Below are 4,815 nucleotides of genomic sequence, written 5' to 3' on the forward strand. Positions count from 1 at the left end.
GAAAGCTTTCTCTGCATCCACTGAGATGATCAGATGGTTTTTCTCCTTCAATTTGTTAATATGGTGTATCACATTGATTGATTTGCATATATTGAAGAATCCTTGCATTCCTGGAATAAACCCCACTTGATCATGGTGTATGATCCTTTTAATGTGCTGTTGGATTGTGTCTGCTAGTATTTTGTTGAGGATCTTTGCATCTATGTTCATCAGTGATATTGGCCTGTAGTTTTCTCTCTGTGACTTCTGTGTCTGCTTTTGGTATCAGGGTGATGGTGGCCTTGTAGAATGACTTGGAGAGTGTTGCTCCCTCTGCTATATTTTGGAAGCATTTGAGAAGGATAGGTGTTAGCTCCTCTCTAAATGTTTGATAGAATTCGCCTGTGAAGCCATCTGGTGCTGGGTTTTTGTTTTTTGGAAGATTTTTAATCACAGTCTCAATTTCAGTGCTTGTGATTGGTCTGTTCATATTTTCTATTTCTTCCTGATTCAGTCTTGGCAGGTTGTGCATTTCTAAGAATTTGTCCATTTCTTCCAGGTTGTCCATTTTATTGGCATAGAGTTCCTTGTAGTAATCTCTCATGATCTTTTGTATTTCTGCAGTGTCAGTTGTTACTTCTCCTTTTTCATTTCTAATTCTATTGATTTGTGTCTTCTCCCTTTCTTTCTTGATGAGTCTGGCTAGTGTTTTATCAATTTTGTTTATCTTCTCAAAGAACCAGCTTTTAGTTTTATTGATCTTTGCTATCGTTTCCTTCACTACTTTTTCATTTATTTCTGATCTGATCTTTATGATTTCTTTCCTTCTGCTAACTTTGGGGTTTTTTTGTTCTTCTTTCTCTAATTGCTTTAGGTGCAAGGTTAGGTTGTTTATTCGAGATGTTTCCTGTTTCTTAAGGTAGGATTGTATTGCTATAAACTTCCCTCTTAGAACTGCTTTTGCTGCATCCCATAGGTTTTGGGTTGTCGAGTCTCCACTGTCATTTGTTTCTAGGTATTTTTTGATTTCCCCTTTGATTTCTTCAGTGATCACTTCGTTATTAAGAAGTGTATAGTTTAGCCTCCATGTGTTTGTATTTTTTACAGATCTTTTCCTGTAATTGATATCCAGTCTCATAACGTTGTGGTTGGAAAAGATACTTGATACAATTTCAATTTTCTTAAATTTACCAAGGCTTGACTTGTGACCCAAGATATGATCTATCCTGGAGAATGTTCCATGAGCACTTGAGAAAAATGTGTATTCTGTTGTTTTTGGATGGAATGTCCTATAAATATCAATTAAGTCCATCTTGTTTAACGTATCATTTAAAGCTTGCGTTTCCTTATTTATTTTCATTTTGGATGATCTGTCCATTGGTGAAAGTGGGGTGTTAAAGTCCCCTACTATGAACGTGTTACTGTCGATTTCCCCTTTTATGGCCTTATGTATTGAGGTGCTCCTATGTTGGGTGCATAAATATTTACAATTGTTATATCTTCTTCTTGGATCGATCCCTTGATCATTATGTAGAGTCCTTCTTTGTCTCTTCTAATAGTCTTTATTTTAAAGTCTATTTTGTCTGATATGAGAATTGCTACTCCAGCTTTCTTTTGGTTTCCATTTGCATGAAATATCTTTTTCCATCCTCTCAGTTTCAGTCTGTATGTGTCCCTAGGTCTGAAGTGGGTCTCTTATAGACAGCATATATATAGGTTTTGTTTTTGTATCCATTCAGCCAATCTGTGTCTTTTGGTGGGAACATTTAGTCCATTTACATTTAACGTAATTAGCGATACGTGTGTTCCTATTCCCATTTTCTTAATTGTTTTGGGTTCGTTATTGTAGGTCTTTTCCTTCTCTTGTGTTTCTTGCCTAGAGAAGTTCCTTTAGCATTTGTTGTAAAGCTGGTTTGGTGGTGCTGAACTCTCTCAGCTTTTGCTTGTCTGTAAAGGTTTTAATTTCTCCATCAAATCTAAGTGAGATCCTTGCTGGGTAGAGTAATCTTTGTTGTAGGTTTTTCTCCTTTATCACTTTAAGTATGTCCTGCCACTCCCTTCTGGCTTTCAGAGTTTCTGCTGAAAGATCAGCTGTTAACCTTATGGGGATTCCCTTGTGTGCTATTTGTTGTTTTTCCCTTGCTGCTTTTAATATGTTTTCTTTGTATTTAATTTTTGACAGTTTGATTAATATGTGTCTTGGAGTGTTTCTCCTTGGATTTATCCTGTATGGGACTCTCTCTCAAATCCTGGACTTGATTAACTATTTCCTTTCCCATATTAGGGAAGTTTTCAACTATAATCTCTTCAAATATTTTCTCAGTCCGACCAGCAAGCTACAGTGATGGACACCCTATGCCAAACAACTAGCAAGACAGGAACACAAACCCACCCATTAGCAGAGAGGCTGCATAAAATCATATAAGTCCACAGACACCCCCAAACACACCATCAGACATGGACCTGCCCACCAGAAATACAAGATCCAGCCTCATCCACCAGAACACAGGCACTAGTCCCCTCCACCAGGAAGCCTACACAACCCACTGAACCAACTTTAGCCACTGGGGACAGACAACAAAAACAACAGGAACTACGAACCTGCAGCCTGCAAAAAGGAGACCTCAAACACAGTAAGATAAGTAAAATGAGAAGACAGAAAAACACACAGCAGATGAAGGAGCAGGATAAAAACCCACAAGCCATAACAAATGAAGAGGAAATAGGCAGTCTACCTGAAAAGAATTCAGAATAATGATAGTAAAGATGATCTAAAATCTTGGAAATAGAATAGACAAAATGCAAGAAACATTTAACGAGGACCTAGAAGAACTAAAGATGAAACAAACAACGATGAACAACACAATAAATGAAATTAGAAGTCCTCTAGAAGGGATCAATAGCAGAATAACTGAGGCAGAAGAACGGATAAGTGACCTGGAAGATAAAATAGTGGAAATAACTACCTCGGAGCAGGATAAAGAAGAAAGAATGAAAGGAACTGAGAACAGTCTCAGAGACCTCTGTGACAACATTAAATGCACTAACATTCGAATTATAGGGGTCCCAGAAGAAGAAGAGAAAAAGAAAGGGACTGAGAAATTATTTGACACATTTTAAATGATATCTGATTTTCATTACATTTCATTTTTTAACTGTTACAATACAATTGATTTTTGAATACTGATTTTATATACAGGAAACTCAGTGGATCACCTGATTCATACTGATAATTCATGCTTACCTTCTTTTGCATTTGTAAGTAGATAGCAATTGCATTGCTTTGTATGTAGTCTTTTTTAAAAATTCATAAAAATGGCATTTGACTGCAGTTATGAGATCATCTCCCCTGGATAATTATTAAATCTATGTTAAATTTCTTCACTGCCTTTTTAAAACCATTTTTCTTTTCTTTTTTTTAAAATATGAAACACTTCATGAATTTGCATGTCATCCTTGGGCAGGGGCCATGCTAATCTTCTCTTTATCATTCCAATTTTAGTATATATGCTGCAGAAGTGAACACATAAAACCATTTTTCTTATATTGATTTAAATCTAGCACTTATTAAGGTCATTTCAGATATATATTGTTCCCAAATTCACAAGGGCTGTAAATAAAGCCACTTCCGCTCTCTAAAGAATAAGATGGGGAAATCCAAAAATGAGTTCAACACCTGAGCCATTTCAAAAGCAGGTTGACATCCTGGCCTTGGGAATAAATGGAATCAGGGAGCACAGTCCTGTAAAGTTTCTATCTCTGTCTCCTCTTATCCTTTCTTCATGTGTGTCTCACACTGTTCACTCTTTCATGAGGATTCCTCTCCACTGTCCTCAAGGTAGAAAACAAAGCCACAACAGCTCAAAGGTGTTCATTTTTTTCATCGGCCACACATTAAGACATCTTACACTACAAATCCCAAGTCCAAATATTTTTCAGAAAAGTCACAGTAACCAAATTTGGACTGGAGGCTTAACCATGGACCAATCAAATGTGGTTAAAAGACAGGTTACTGTGTTTGACTCAGTTTAAGATAAGTGTTTAACTTAGACCAATTAACTGTGGCTGGGCATCACACTGCAATGTAAGAGTTTTCTCTGCACTTTTCTAAATGCACAGACATTCCACAGGCCTAAACTACCACAATGAGCCTGAATAAGTTGCATACACATTTTTTTTAAGTTTATACCTTGATTAAGGCACATCTCTTCCTCAGTATTAATCTATTATTTTCTATTATTCAAGATTTATAGGCAATATTTAGATATAGTTCAACATTGTTGTTAATATGTATCTGTGCACAAAAGATTTATTTTTCCAGTGTCTCTTTTTTGTGGCATATTTGTTTCAGCTTCTGCTGATTGGGAAAAAAATATTTATTTGAAACTCGCTTCTGTTTATCAGTCCCAATATATACAAAGAGAGGATCTTTTATTAAACCACAAAAAGCTAGATTACACAGTGGTTCCTTTCATTATAATACTGCACACTCAAAAGAAATATCACTTCAGGAAAAGCAAAAGCAACACGGTGTATCTCCCAAGAGCATTCCCCAGTAACTACATGCAATAGTCTGTCTCAAAGTCTGCTTCCAGGAAACTCAACCTAACACAGCAGATTCCATTCATAAACTACAAAAAAAAGCCCTCGAATTTTTCCCTCTACAAATGGAGATCTTTCACTCCCAGAACCACCTTCACCTTCTCTAGTCTCTCTTCCCTCATTCCAAACTCCTCCATTCCCTAGTCCCATCCACCGTGAAATTTGTCTCTGTGATTTCTCCTTCCTCACTAGGTCAGATTCCTCAGAAAGAGACTCTGAGGTAAAGATTCACAT

The 4,815-nt window shown here is 36.6% G+C and overlaps 1 non-coding gene across 1 annotated transcript; it reads right to left on the reverse strand.

Moving 5' to 3' along the window:
• Positions 1-3,398: 3,398 nt before the first annotated feature.
• Positions 3,399-3,505, reverse strand: LOC115801662 (U6 spliceosomal RNA). Its single transcript, XR_004021977.1, has one exon. It is a non-coding gene; the product is annotated as a U6 spliceosomal RNA (small nuclear RNA).
• Between the last annotated feature and the right edge of the window lie 1,310 nt (positions 3,506-4,815).

The sequence above is a fragment of the Delphinapterus leucas genome, chromosome 3, assembly GCF_059928025.1.
Source record: "Delphinapterus leucas isolate spDelLeu-1000000601 "Yukka" chromosome 3, BTC_Dleu_Yukka2, whole genome shotgun sequence".
Taxonomy (NCBI): Eukaryota; Metazoa; Chordata; class Mammalia; order Artiodactyla; family Monodontidae; genus Delphinapterus; species Delphinapterus leucas.